Source organism: Elephas maximus, chromosome 4, assembly GCF_024166365.1.
Source record: "Elephas maximus indicus isolate mEleMax1 chromosome 4, mEleMax1 primary haplotype, whole genome shotgun sequence".
Classification (NCBI taxonomy): domain Eukaryota; kingdom Metazoa; phylum Chordata; class Mammalia; order Proboscidea; family Elephantidae; genus Elephas; species Elephas maximus.
Genome location: NC_064822.1, coordinates 67,865,431 through 67,881,771, shown reverse-complemented (window position 1 = coordinate 67,881,771; position 16,341 = coordinate 67,865,431).

Below are 16,341 nucleotides of genomic sequence, written 5' to 3'. Positions count from 1 at the left end.
TACAACTATTATTCAAATTTATGAACCAACCACTAAGGCCAAAGACAAAGAAATTGAAGGTTTTTACCAACTTCTGCAATCTGAAATTAATGAAACATGCAGCCAAGATATATTGATAATTACTGGTGAGTGGAATAAGAAAGTTAAAAACCAAAAACAAGGATCGATAGATGGAAAATAGGACCTTGGTGATAGAAACAATGCCAGAGATCGCACGATAGAATTTTGCAAGACCAATGACTCATTCACTGGAAATAACTTTTTTCAATAACATAAATAACGACTGCATATCTGGACCTCACTGGATAGAACACACAGAAATGAAACCAATTACACCTGTGGGAGGAGATGATGGAGAAGATAAATTTCATCAGTCAGAAAAGGCAGGGCTGACTGACCAACAGACAATTATGCGAGTCAAGTTGAAGCTGAAGAAAATTAGAACAAGTCCAAGAGAGCCAAAGTACGACCTTTAGTATGTCCCACCTGAATTTAGAGACCATCTCAAGAAGGTCCTTCCCATCAATCTTCCCCTGATCTGGGAGCTTCTCAAGATAGGGACCCCAAGTCCAAAGGATGTGCTCTGCTCCTGGCTCTTCTTTCTTGGTGGTAGGCGTTCCCTCCCTGCTGTGCTTTTTTCTCTCTTTTGTGTGTGAAAAGAGAGTGACTCAAGATACAACATAATCCTGTAGATTGTGTCCTGCCTCATTAACATAATGGACACTCACTCCCAAATAGGATCATAACCACAGGCATAAAAGCTAGGATTTAGAACACATAGGATAATCACCTCAGATCACAAAATGGAGGACAACCACACAATCCTGGGAATCATGGCCTACTCAAGTTGACACGTATTTTGGGGCAACACAGTTCAAGCCATAATATAAGGTGTTGGTGAATGTAAGAATGGTGTGGCAGAGGTCTCCTCTAACTTCACAAGGGGGAAGGTGAATCAAGATCAACAGCCCAAAGCTCATTCCTACGAGACGAAGGTCAGACAAGCCTCCACCCTCCAACCTTTTTACCAATTCTGCCACCAACTATCCCTCTCATGGCACTTCCTACTTTTCTGCTGGTTTGATAATTTGTTGCAATGGCCACACAGAACTCAAAGACAATTCTCATGATTATGAAGTTTATAGGGAAGTAGCAGGTTACAAGTCAGGTTCAGGAACACTGAAAATACAGTTCTTCATCAGGACAGCCTCTGCTCAGCTCTGCCACAGGCGTGCCTCTTTCTGGCCCCTTGGCCTCTGCCCTGCTCAGGCAAGTGTTACAAAGCTCTTTTCAGCTCTTCCAATAAGTGCCCAGAGCCACCCTACTTTGCCAGTAAACCTCTGCCTGAAGGCACTCAGCTCTCTAGCTCTGTGGATTGGTGAGCCTAGCTCCACTGTAAGTGCCCGGAGATACCCTGCTTCACCAGGAAGCCTCCTGTACTCTTTCTCTGTGGGTCAGTACACCCACCATGCCATTTCCTGCAGGTGGTCTGGTTCTGCTGCCTCTGCTGCCATCATTTTTCTTCCACTGCTCCTCACCATCTCTGGCCACCTCTGATGTTACAGCTCTCTCCCTCTGTCTCCACAGTCTAGGAGGTTTTCAGCACACGTATCCTGGGTCCAAAGGATTTGCTCTACTCCTAGCTCTTCTTTCTTGGTGGTCATGAGGTCTCATTTTCAGCCTCTGGGGTGGCTCATTTTAAGCCTAGTGGGATGGCAAAATTAACCAATCCCCTCATTAGGGTTCCATACACCTCATTTTCATGGTCCCACACCCATGAAGGTGCCATGCAGCACCTTATTTACATTAGTAGCAAGCTAACCAAGCCCCTTAGTGAGCCTTAAGCCCCTAGTCATTTGATGTCATTTAGAAAGACTATATTTTTTTTATTGCTATAAGGGCTATATTAAGTAATTCACTGCACTGAAGCAAAGAATATTGAATATACCATGGACTGCCAGAAGAACGAACAAATCTGCCTTGGAGGAAGTACAGCCAGAATGTTCCTTAGAAGCAAGGATAGCAAGACTTCATCTCACTTACATTGGACTTGTTATCACAAGGGACCAGTACCTGCAGAAGGACATCATGCTTGGTAAAGTAGAGAGTCAGTGAAAAAGAGGAAGACCCTCAGTGAGATGTATTGACACAGTGGCTGCGACAATGGACTCAAGCATAGCAACAATTGTGAGGATGGCACAGGACTCGGCAGTGTTTCATTCTGTTGTACATAGGTTCATTATGAGTGGGAACTGACACAATGGCACCAACATCATATATATATATATAAAATATATGTATATGTACACATACGTACACAGACACATGCTCATGTTCTTGTATAAATAGACATCACGTGTGTGTATATATATATACATATGTCATTGTTGAGTGCCATTGAGTCAATTCTGACTCTATATATGTATTACATATATATGTGTGTGTATGTATATATATATATATATATATATATATATATATATAAAACCAGACCCATTGTTGTCGTGTTGATTCCCGCTCATAGCAACCCTATAAGACAGAGTAGAATTGCCCTCTAGGGTTTTCAGGGAGAAGCTAGTGGATTCAAACTGCTGAGCTTTTGGTTAGCAGCCAATCTCTTAACTACTGTGCTGCCAGGGCATCTATATATATGTGTGTGTGTGTATACTATGTATTTTTAACTTCTCCCTGAATTCTTTCAGAACTGCATGCCAGGTTTATCCCTTTTTGTGCATAGGCAGTTGTGCCACAGAATCTCTGCCACTCATCCCCTCCTGTCGCAGAGGTTGCCATTGCATCACCCATACCCACTGGAACTCTTGGTGAGTTCTGGCAAGTGATTGATTGTGTCTCTGTGTCTGGGCCATTGTTTCTCCCAGAACTGCTGAAAGCTTTGATGCTTTCATAAACAGCAGTCCAGAGATGCTGAGGAATTACTGTCACCTAGGATGAGGCCTCAACCAATGATACTCAGATGTGGAGTAGCCCAGCAATCTTGGCCCCGTGATGAGACAGTTCCGAACCTTGTGTTTTGCCCCATTTCCTAGAGTTAACATCCCTTCCCTGTTTATACTGTACACTTCCTGAATAAACTGGTTGCAGTAGAACCTTTTTCAGGGTGGGAGGCAGAAAGAACTCAGATTGAAATCCTGCCAAAACATTCAACTTCGCTTACATAAACTTGTTTTGAAAAGTCATGCATCCTTCCTAAAAATGCAGATGGACACCTTCATCACTCCTTGCAAGTCCTCTCCTTCCCTAGTGTCCACCACAGGTCACCGTGCTCTCTTTCCTGTAATTTACTGCTTACCCAGTGCACTTGTTCAAGGCAAATGGTGACTCCAATCACTAAAGTGTCATTCAAACCTGAGCAAAGACCTGAGGAAAGGAAACTGAGGTCCACTTAAGACAGTGAGACAGTCTTTTCACTGCCTGGATGGTTAACACAACATGTTTCGAAACACAGTAACAGTACATATCCCAATAGCCTCAAATGAGAAATTTATTTTATTTATTATTATTATTTATTAAGTGGGAAATTTTTGCATGCTCAGAGTGAAAAGGAAATTGTCAGCACTGGACATAAAAGTATTCTCTCCTTTTAGGCTAAGGAAGGGATCCCCAGGAAGGAAATAAAGGACTGTGACCTGGTTAAGGGTCTTTGCACACATGCCAGTAACAGATCTACTAGCAAACACTGGTTGAGTTCGCCAACCAGAGTCCTCATGTATGAAATGTTTTTAGTATGTACCCAACCCTTTGTCTGTGATTGTTTATGGGGGAGAAATATTGGAATCTATGGCTATCTAGGGCATGGCACCCTGGAAAGTGTCATGAAAATTATATAACCATCTAAGTATAAAATAGAGATCTGCATAATCGAAACATCTCTTTTTGAAGGTGCAAACTTCATTTAGAGACCTCATATTTAGAGATCTCATATTTAGAGACCTCTGTTTATCTGGGCCAGAATGTGTGCTAAGGGGGAATGAAAAACCTGCAACTGGCAGGCCCAGCCTTCATGCTAAATCTCCCAAGATAAGTAAAACTTATAAATGCCAAAGAACGGCTACATTTTCCTGAGTCGTAATGGTCTGATTGCACCGTGCATGGATTGCCTCTAGTCAGGCGCCACCTTGACTGAATCTGACGACAAAAACAACAAGAAGCCAATGAAAAGGAGTCAGATCTTTCCTTAATGCAGCATTGGAGCCACCGCGCTAAGACTTTAAGATTTTTACATCAATAGCCACAGTTATTTTTTGTGATATTATATCATGTTTGGATATTAAAGTTGTACTTATATCATGAAAAGTATTTGGAATATTTTCTTTATTATTTAGGATCTAAAACAATTTATGTAGCATTCGACTATCCAGTCCCCAAAAGTTTGGTAAAATCCTGGCTCATGTGCATGTATTTTTGTGTGTGTACCAAACCAAAAACCAAGCCAATTGCAACTCATGGTGACCCCATGTGTTTCAGGGTAAGAATTGTGCTCCGTAGGGTTTTCAATGGCTCTGATCTTTTGGAAGTAGGTGGTTAGGCATTTCTTCCAAGACCCCTCTGGGTGGATTCAAATCATCAACTTTTTGGTTAGTAGCCAAGTGCTTCCCCCATTTGTGCCACCCAGAGACTCCTTTTGTGTGTGTAGTAGTAGTGCCTTAGTAACTTTCTCTATTTCTTCCATAAAAAAAATTATTTTATTTCACACACAACATCTACTGAGATCAAGTACAATAAATGAAAAGTTAAAATTATCCATTTTCTCTATTTTCAAAGGATTTGCATAAAGTAATGGAAAGAAATCTCATAATTTGCTGTTCTTCATTCTCCTTTGATCCAGGTGGGTTGAGACTCATTGATGCATCTTAGATGGCTGCTTGCTGGCGTTTAAGGCCCCAGACGCCACACTTCAAAGTGGGATGCAGAATGTTTTCTTAATAGAATTTATTTTGCCAATTGACTTAGATGTCCTCTGAAGCCGTAGCCCCCAGACCTCTGCCCCTGCTTTAGTGACCTTCGAAGCACTCAGTTTATTCAGGAAACTTCTTTGCTTTTGGTTTAGTCCAGTTGTGCTGACCTCACAAGTATTGAGTGTTGTCCTTCCCTTCACCTAAAGTGGTTCTTATCTACTATCTAGCCCTCTTCCATCCTCCCTCCCTCCTCTTCTCCTAACCACAAAAGAATGTGTTCTTCTCAGTTTAAACTATTTCTCAAGTTCTTGTAATAGTGGTCTTATACAATATTTGTCCTTTTGCATCTGAGTAATTTCACTCAGCATAATGCCTTCCAGGTTCCTCCATGTTATGAAATGTTTCACAGATTCATCACTATTCTTTATCAATGTGTAGCATTCCATTGTGTGAATATACCACAATTTATTTGTCCGTTCATCTGTTGATGGACACTTTGGTTGCTTCCCTCTTTTTGCTATTGTAAACAGAGCTGCAATAAACATGGGTGTGCATATATCTGTTCACGTAAAGGCTCTTATTTCTCTAGGATATATTCCAAGGAGTGGGAGTCATATGGGAGTTCTATTTCTAGCTTTTTAAGGAAGAACCAAATCAATTTCCAGAGTGGTTGTGCCATCTTACATTCCCACCAGCAGTGTATAAGAGTTCCAATCTCTCCACAGCCTCTCCAACATTTATTATTTTGTGTTCTTTGGATTAATGCCAGCCTTGTTGGAGGGAGATGGAATCTCATTCTAGTTTTGATTTGCATTTCTCTAATGGCTAATGATCGAGAGCATTTCCTCATGTATCTGTTAGCCACCTGAATATCTTCTTTAGTGAAATGCGTGTTCATATCCTTTGCCCAATTTTTAATTGGCTTAAACAAGCCAATTATCTTTTTGTGGTTGAGTTTTAGCAGGATCCTGTAGATTTTAGATATTAGGCACTGGTCGGAGATGTCATAGCTGAAAATTTTTTCCCAGACTGTAGGTGGTCTTTTTATTCTTTTGGTGAAGTCTTTGGACGAGCATAGGTGTTTGATTTTAGGAGCTCCCAGTTATCTCTTCGTCATTTTTAGTAATGTTTTGTATTCTGTTTATGCCTTGTATTAGGGCTCCTAATGTTGTCCCTATTTTTTCTTCCATAATCTTTATCGTTTTAGTCTTTATGTTTAGGTCTTTGATCCATTTGGAGTTAGTTTTTGTGCATGGTGTGAGGTATGGGTCCTGTTTCGTTTTTTTACAGATGGATATCCAGTTCTGCCAGCACCATTTGTTAAAAAGACTCTCTTTTCCCCAATTAACTGACACTGGGCCTTTGTCAAATATCAGCTGCTCGCTCCTAGTTGGATGGATTTATATCTGGGTTCTCAATTCTGTTCCATTAGTCTATGTGTCTGTTGTTGTACCAGCACCAGGCTGTTTTGAATTCTGTGGCTGTATAATATGTTCTAAAATCAGGTCGAGTGAGGCCTCCCATTTTGTTCTTTTTTCAGTAATGCTTTACTTATCTGGGGTTTCTTTCCCTTCCATAGAAGTTGACAATTTGTTTCTCCATCACATTAAAAAATGTTGTTGGAATTTGAACCAGAAGTTCATTGTATATATAGATGGCTTTTAGTAGAATAGACATTTTTACAATGTTAAGTCTTCCTATCCATGAGCAAGGTATGTTTTTCCACCTATGTAGGTCTCTCTTAGTTTCTTGCAGTAGTACCTTGTAGTTTTCTTTGTATAGGTCTTTTACATCTTTGGTAAGATTTATTCCTAAGTATTTTATCTTCTTGGGGGCTACTGTGAATGGTATTGATTTGGTGATTTCCTCTTCGATGTTCTTTTTGTTGATATAGAGGAATCCAACTGATTTTTTACGTTTATCTTGTAAGCTGAAACTCTGCTGAACTATTAGTTTCAATAGTTTTCTTGAGGATTCCTTAGGGTTTTCTGTGTATAAGATCATGTCATCTGCAAATAGAGATATTTTTACTTCTTTCTTGCCAATCTGGATGCCCTTTATTTCTTTATCTAGCCTAATTGCTCTGGCTAGGGCCTCCAACAAAATGTTGAATAAGAGTGTTGATAAAGGGCATCCTTGTCTGGTTCCCGTTCTCAAGGGGAATGCTTTCAGGCTCTTTCCATTTAGGATGATGGTGGCTGTTGGCTTTGTATAAATACCCTTTATTATGTTGAAGAATTTTCCTCCAATTCCCATTTTGCTGAGAGTTTTTATTATGAATGGGTATTGGACTTTGTCAAATGCCTTTTCCACATCAATTGATAAAATCATGTGGTTTTTGTCTTTCGTTTTATTTATATGGTGGATTGCATTGTTTTTGTAATATTGAACCAACCTCGCATACTTGGTATAAATCCCACTTGGTCGTGGTGAATTATTTTTTTGATATGTTGTTGAATTCTATTGGGTAGAATTTTGTTGAGGATTTTTGCATCTATGTTCATGAGGGATATAGGTTTGTAATTTTCTTTTTTTTTTTTTACCTGGTTTTGGTGTCAGGGATATGTTGGCTTCATAGAATGAGTTAGGTACTATTCCGTCCTTTTCTATGCTTTGAAATACCTTTAGTAGTAGTGGTGTTAACTCTTCTCTGAAAGTTTGGTAGAACTCTGCAGTGAAGCCTTCCAGGCCAGGGCTTTTTGTTGTTGTTGTTGTTGGGAGTTTTTTGATTACCTTTTCAATCTCTTTTTTTGTTATGGGTCTATTTAGTTGTTCTACTTCTGATTGGGTTAGTTTAGGTAGATGGTGTGTTTCTAGGAATTCATCCATTTCTTCTAGGTTTTCCAAATTTGTTAGAGTACAATTTTTCATAGTAATCTGATATGATTCTTTTAATTTCAGTTGAGTCTGTTCTGATATGGCCCATCTCATTTCTTATTCAGGTTATTTGTTTCCTTCCCTGTATTTCTTTAGTCAGTCTGGCCAAGAGTTTATCAATTTTGATAATTTTTTCAAAGAACCAGATTTGGCTATGTTAATTCTTTCAAGTGCTTTTCTGTTCTCTAATTCACTTAATTCTGCTCTAATTTTTATTATGTGTTTTTCCTGGTGCCTGATGGATTCTTGTGTTGCTCGCTTTCTATTTGTTCAAGTTGTAGGGACAGTTCTCTGATTTTGGCTCTTTCTTCTCTATGTATGTGTGCATTTATCAGTATAAATTGACTTCTGAGTGCTGCTTTTGCTGTGTCCCAGAGCTTTTGATAGGAAGTGTTTTCATTCTCGTTGCATTCTATGAATTTCTTTATTCCCTCCTTAATGTCTTGTATAACCCAGTCTTTTTTGAGCAGGGTATTGTTCATTTGCCAAGTATTTGATTTCTTTTCCCTGATTTTTCTATTATTAATTTCTGCTTTTATGGCTGTATGGTCTGAGAAGATGCTTTGTAATATTTCAATGTTTTGGATTCCGCAAAGATTTGTTTTATGACCTATTATGTGATCTATTCTAGAGAATGATCCATGTGCACTAGAAAAAAAAAGTATACTTTGCAGCCGTTGGGTGGAGTGTTCTGTATAAGTCTAAGAGGTCAAGTTGGTTGATTGTAGCAATTAGATTTCCATCTCAATTGAGCTTCTTACTGGAAGTTTTATCCTTCTTTGAAAGTGGTGTGTTGAAGTCTCCTTCTATAATTGTGGAGGTGTGTCCCTTTTCAATTCTGTTAAAGTTTGTTTTATGTATCTTGCAGCCCTGTCATTGGGTGCATAAATATTTAATATGGTTATATCTTCCACGTAAATTGTCCCTTTAATCATTATGTAGTGTCCTTCTTTATCCTTTGCGGTGGATTTAACTTTAAAGTCTATTTTGTCAGAAATCGATATTGCCACTCATGCTCTTTTTTGATTGTTGTTTGATATATTTTTTTCCATCCTTTGAGTTTTAGTTTGTTTGTGTCTCTAAGTCTAAGGTGTGTCTCTTGTAGGCTGCATGTAGACGGATCACGTTTTTTTTATCCAGTCTGAGACTCTCTGTCTGTTTATTGGTGCATTTAGTCCATTTACATTCAGCGTAATTATAGGTAAGAAAAAAAAATTTTTTATGAGTTTAGTGCTGTCATTTTGATGCCTTTTTATGTGCGTTGTTGACAATTTCATTTACTTTTTTTGCTGAAAAATTTTTGTTTGTAAACTGCGTGTTCCTCATTTTCATAGTAGTTGAATTTATTTTTGCCAAGTCATTATGGTTTTCTTGATTTTTATTTTGAAGTATGGAATTGTTAGTCCTCTTTGTGATTACCTTAATATTTACCCCTATTTTCTAAGTAAAAACCTAACTTGTATCTTCCTATATCGCCTTGTTTTCCTCTCCATATGGAAAATCTATGCCTACTATATTTAGTTCCTCTTTTTGATTATTGTATCTTTTACGTAATGACTTCAATGATCCCATGTTTTGAGCATTTTTTCTTTTTTTAATTAATCTTATTTTGTTTTCTGATTTCCCTAGTTGAGTTGATATCAGGATGTTCTCTTCTGTTACCTTGTGTTGTGTAGTTATCTGATATTATTGATTTTCTGACCAAAGAATTTCTTTTAGTATTTCTTGTAGCTTTGGTTCGTTTTTTGCAAATTCTCTAAGCTAGTGTTTATCTGTAAATGTTTTAATTTCACCTTCATATTTGAGAAAGAGTTTTGCTGGGTATATGATTCTTGGCTGGCAGTTTTTCTCCTTCAGAGCTCTATATACGTCATGCCATTGCCTTCTTGCCTGCATGGTTTCTGCTGAGTAATCTGAACTTATTGATTCTTCTTTGTAGGTGACTTTTCGTTTATCCCTGGCTGCTTTTAAAATTTTCTCTTTATCTTTGGTTTTGGCAAGTTTGATGATAATATGCCTTGGTGATTTTCTTTTTTGGATCCATCTTGTATGGGGTTCGATGAGCATCATGGATAGATATCCTTTCATCTTTCACAATGCTGGGGAAATTTTCTGCCACTAGATCTTCAACTATTCTCTCTGTATTTTCTGTTATCCCTCTCTGTTCTGGAACTCCAATCATGTTCAAGGTATTCTTCTTGACAGCGTCTCACATGATTCTTAGGATTTCTACATTTTTTTTAATTCTTATATCTGATTTTTCTTCAACTATATTGGTGTCAATTGCCTTAAGTCTCCCACTCTTCATTCCAGTTGCTCGATTCTACTCCTCTGACTTCCTATTGAGTTGTCTGATTCTGTAATTTTACTGTTAATCTTTTAGATTTCTGAATGCTGTCTCTCTATGGATCCTTGCAGCTTATTAATTTTTTCACTATGTTCTTGAATAATCTTTGTGATTTCTTCAACTGCTTTATCAGTGTGTTCCTTGGCTTTTTCTATAGATTGCCTTGTTTTATTTCTGAGGTCTCCCCTAATGTCTTGAAGCATTCTGTATATTAGTTTTTTATATTCTGCATCTGGCAATGCCAGGATTGTATCTTCATTTGGGAAAAATTTTGATTCTTTAATTTGGGGATTTGTAGAAGCAATCATGGTCACTTCTTTATGTGATTTGATATCGACTGCTGTCTCCAAGCCATCTATAAGATATTGTAATGATTTATTTTATATTTGCTCACTGAGTCTTATCTTCTTGTTTTGTTTTGTTTTGTTTCAATATACCAAGATGGGCTACTAGATTGTGCTGTCTTGATTGTTGTAGCCTTTGAATCACTTATGTCCTAATACCAGCTGGTTTGAGCTGTTACCATATATATAAGCCTAAGAGTCTATTGACTATTCTTGAATAGAATCAGCTTAGGTGTGCTGATTGTGGTTTACCAAGTGTGCAGTGTACCGTGTCACCTATTAACCTAGAGGAGTAGTGGTGATCATTGTATACACCAGATTCTAGTAGCAGCAGGGGGTTATGCTCAGAGGAAGGCAGGATACTGTGCCAGTGGGGTAGGTGTGTCTATTCCTGTAGCACTTTGGTGGGTGAGCTTTGCAGCTGTACCTTAGGCACCTAATGCTTGTACCTCTAAAGATTGGTAGGCGTCATTGTACTCAGACCCATTTAGCAGGTGGTTAGGTGGTTTTGGTGGAGCTTCAGCCCTGAGCTCCCTGCTGTGCATCAGTGATGGCTCTGTTTAATAGGTAGAGACTTATCGGACCTCCAAAAGTTGTCTTTCCACTGCTCCTCTAAAACAATTACAGTCAGATCTCTATCAGAATTGCTTTTGCATTCTAATAGCCACCTTTTCCCCTGTAGGGATGAAAGCCAAAGACTGTGGATCTCATATGCTTGGCTGGAGCTGGTTCTGTATTATTATTCCAGTTTGGGGAAGTCAGGGAAAGATTTATTCCCCCCTGGATTGTTAATTTCTGCTTCTCTCAGGCCAGGAGAATGGGTTAGGAAAAAAAAAAAAAAGAACCTGCAAAGCACTTCACTCCCTGGACCAGGAAATTCCAATGTTAATGAAGCCCCCTAGGGCAGGGAGGGGAGGGATCAGATAGATAGGACAGAGTAGCAGGATATAGACAAAGTTACTTGTCTTCCTTGGTGATGACTGTTTTATCTGAGATTCCAGAGGAGTGTGTAGCCTGTGTGTGCTGGCTGGGTTTAGATTGCCCCTGAGGGTCAGGCCTGCATCCCATGCTTGCAGCGCCTCAGGAAGCTGTGATTAGCTCCTCCGCTCCTAGTCGAAAGCCCAGCACCAAGGTTTTCTGGCTGGGACGCTGCACTCCAGGCTTCAAAACCAGCCATTGCTTCCCCATGATTTCTCCCTCTCCTGTCAGCCACGTCGTTGTGCAGCCTGTGTGTGCTGTTTGGGTTTCCACCGAGGTTTCTTCAGGGGGTTACGGCTACGTCCTGTGCTTGTGCAGTCTCAGGAAGCCGTGATCAGCTCCTCTGCATTTAGTCCAAATCCTGGCGCCAAGGTTTTCTGACTGGGATACTGGCCGCAGGCTCCAAAAATAGTCGCTTCTTCCCCATGGTCGCTCGTTCTCTTGTCAGCCACGTCAGTGTGCAGCCTGCTTGTGCTGGCTGAGTCTCTACCGATGTTACTCCAGGGGGTTAGGGGTTAGGGCTGCATCCTGTGCTTTCCCTGTCTTAGTAAGCTGAGATCAGCCCCACCACTCTGGCACCAGGGAAATGCAATGGCTCAAGGCTGTGGTGCGGGATGCTGGTTCCAGAAGCAGTCGTTGCTTCAGGGTGCAGTTTTTCACTCCTCTGTCACTCAGGTCAACTCCTTAGTTCTGTGTTTGATGGTCAGGGTTCATAGATTGTCATGTATGTGATCGATTCACTTCTTTTTCCAAGTGTTTGTTGTTTATAGGCAAAAATCTTTTATTCACATGCTCTGATTTTTTTTTTTTTTTTTTTACACAGAAGCCTGTATGGACGAGGTCTGTTTTTTCTATTCCTATTTATTTTGTGAGCAAGGTTCCTAGAGAGCTCCCTCTTCTGTTAGTACTGCCCTATACTGTGCAGTTTCTTTTGTGGAAAGCATTGATTATGATGATGGGAATGACAGAAAGTTGGTCTTTTGTTCTTTTTCATATCTGCAGGATCCTTAATTTCCCCATCTTACATCTTACAGTCACAATTTATCGGGCACCATGGCTTCATTATTACCCACTTCTCCTATGGAGTAATACTTCTCTGAGGCTGCCACTTCTGGTAGATATCAATCACATCCATTCAAACCCTTTCCCAGTGGCATGGAATTCTAGGTCCCGATCCATGTTAAGTATTTTGATATTTATTGTTGTATTTCTTTTTCTTTCTTTTCAGGGATTGGTTATGTCTGTGTTTCACCTAAATCCTCCTTTCTCTTTTTTAATGACATTTTTTTAAGGATTATCCTACTTCCCCACACCACAAGCATGCAGTGGTAGCCTGGAACAAGAGTTTTGTTCACTTTCCTTTTTTTTTTTTTTCTCTGATTAGAGGAAACTTGAATGTTGTGGTACTCTGTCCCCTGAAAATGTTGAAAGGCCATGATTTCTGTGTGTTTTTTTTTTCTTTTATTTATTGATTTTACAGATTTTGGAGAAGAAGCTATCCAGAATCAGGTGACCCTCTGTTCTGTGAGACTAGAGGTTTAGCTACTATAATTTTTTTTAATTCCCTTTCTTTTATATCCTTACTCTAAAATCTGTTTTATACTCTTAACCAGTAAAAGGAAGACTTACAGTAAGTTCTCGACAAAAAAGCAGTCTAAAATATTAACATGAGATGACTGTGTTCTTAACATGTTTTATTGTACCTTTCTGTGTCATGTATTTCATTTAGAAAGAAAAGCAGCTGTAGCCCATAATAGCTGAAAAAAATGTAAGTCTAGCAATTTTAATTCTGGACCACCTAAGAACATATGAGAAAGAGTATCACATTGTGTTTTACAATCTAGACTTTATAGTAGCTAGAGGACCTCCAAGGAAATGGTTAAAGAAACCTCAGAAGGCAATTAGAAAATGTTGGAAGTTCTAGTTAGTACTACATGGAGGTGTTTTGAGAAAACCCTCTTGGCATAATGGTTAAGAGCTATGGCTGCTAACCAAAAGGTTGACAGTTCAAAACCAGCAGGAGCTCCTTGGAAACCTTAAGGGGCAGTTCTCCTTGGGTCATTATGAGTTGGAATCGACTTGACAGCAATGGGTTTAGTTTTTTTGGGGGGAGGGGAAGTGTTTCATCATAGCTCCTAGGAGATGATTTATGGCATGATGTATAATGCAAAATTATCTCACAGACATGACATGACACCATCCACATTTTATTCTATTTACCCTCAGTAACATTTTTGTCAGTTTTGTATGGCAATTAAATTAGATATCTAAAGTGATCTAATTTAGATCTAAATTAGATATAAACTCAAAGTGGAGAAATTAAAAATCTCTATTTTATATTATTTAAAGATTAAAATACCAAAACCAAACCAAACTCACTGCCGCCAAGTTGATTCCGACTCATAGCGACCCTATAGGACAGAGTAGAACTGCCCCATAGAGTTTCCAAGGAGCGTCTGTCAGATTCGAACTGTTGACCTCTTGGTTAGCAACTGTAGCACTTAACCACTATGCCACCAGGGTTTCCAGATTAAAATACACACACACAAATAAATACTACATATTCATTCACATATATTTATAACTCCCAGCAAAATTTTAATAAATTGAATATAATATTACATAAAAAGATAGTATATGATGAACAAGTGGAGTTTATTCTAGGAATGAAAGGTGGGCTTAATACTGGCAAATAAACTAATATATTTCACCAAATCAACAAGTTCATAAAAAAAAAAATTGATCTAAATAGATTCATAAAAAGTAAATTGACAAAAACACATTTGAACTCCTGATAAAAACTTACAAAAATAGGGCTAGAAGTGAACTTCCTGAACCTTAAGGTCATCTACAAAATCCTACGGTTAAGATTAAAAGTAAAGATAAAGAAGGTGATTGTGTTCAAGAATAAGACTATGAGGTCTACTCTCACTACTCTATTCAAGCTTGTATTGAATGTTCTGGTCACTGTGATCAGGCAAGAAAAAGAAATAAAAGGCATCCAGTTTTGAAAAGAAAAGGAAAACCTGTCTTTATTCATAAATAATATAAACATCTATGTTGCAAATCAAATGGAATCTACAGAAATGCCACTAGAACTAATAAGTGAGTTTAAAAAGGCTGGAACAAAAAAGATAAATACAAAAATCATTTGTATATACACTTGCAATCAAAAATTGAAATAAAAAACATATAATCCGTAATAGGATCAAAAGCAATGCAGTACTTACCAAAACCTCATAAAAATGTAAAAGGCTGCATATTATTAAAAAAAAGCATAACGTTGCTGAGAAAAATTTGAGAATAATGAGGTAAAAGATATATACATTGTTAAAGACTCAGAAGACTAGGCATTGTTGATATAGCAATTTCTCCAACCCTGATTTGTAGATTCAATGCAATTCCAACTAAAATTCCAGGAGGTTTTTTTGTTGTTGCTGATTGACACGATAATTATAAAATTCATATAGAATGCAAAATGCAATAATAGCCAAAACAATTTAAAAGTTAACAAAGCTGGAGGGTGATTACTGCTAGACTTCAAGATTTTTATAAAGGTAGGATAATCGGAACAGTGTGCTCTCCATGCAAAATGACACGAACAGATCTATAAACGTAATAGGGAGTACAGAAACAGATCCATACGTATATGGAAAATTGATTCTTGACAAAGGTGTATAGGCATTTAATTGGAACAAGGATAATATTTTTATCAAATGGCATGGGAAAAAATAGCTATACAAAAAACAACAACAAAAAAAATCTTTCATTCACTCCTTACCTCAAATATGTCAAAGAATTCAAAGCAAATCAGATCTAAATGTACAATCTAATAATAAATCTTCTAGAAGGAAACAGAAAAGAAAAAATTTGTGGCTTTGATGTGATTTAGCCAAAGCTTTCTTAGAAATGGTGCGAAAAGCATGATTTCTAAAAGAACAAAATGATAAAGAGGACTTCGTCAAGATTTAAAACTTCTGCTCTTTGAAAGACACTGCTAAGAGAATGAAAAGACAAACTTCAGACTGGGAGAAAATTTTTCAAAACGTGTCTGATAAAGGACTTTTATACAGAATACACAAAAATTATCAAAACTCAATAAGAAAGTAAAAACATTAAAAATTGGCAAACTATTTGAACAGAAAAATTACCAAGAAAGATGTACATATGGCAAATAAGCAAATAAATAGATGTTAAAAAACATAATTCCTTAGAAAAATGCAAATTAAATATACAATGAATGACTACTGCACACTAATTAGAATGGCTAAAAGTATAAAGATCATTCCAATGCTGGCCAAGATGTGGAGGCAGTGAGCTCTCAAACACTGCTAGTGGGAATATAAAATGGAACAATCCCTTTGGAAAGCAGTTTGACAGGTTTTTAAAAATGTAAACATGCACCTACCGTATGATCCAAGCATTCCACTCCTAGAAAATTATTTTTATCCCAGATAAATTAAAATCTATGTCCAAGCAGTGTCTTGTGAGTGAATACACATAGTAACTTTACTAGTAATAACCCCAAAATGGAAACAACCCAAATGTCTATCAGCCAGTGAATGGATGAATTGTGTTTTACCCGTAAAATGGAACGCTACTCACCAATAAAAAAAATCAATTATTGATATGCGTAACAACACAAATCAATCTGAAAATATGTAAATAATTATGTTCAGCTAAAAAATCCCAACAAAAGAAGTACAGACTGCATGGTTTCATATATATATATATATATATATACATATATACATACAAAGCTTTAGAAAATGAAAATGTATGCTAACAAAATGCCATGGAATGGTCATCTGTGTGGCTAGGAGCAGGAGGGAGGTATTCCATGGGTTCACTAGGAGATTTTCTGGGGTAATGTATATGT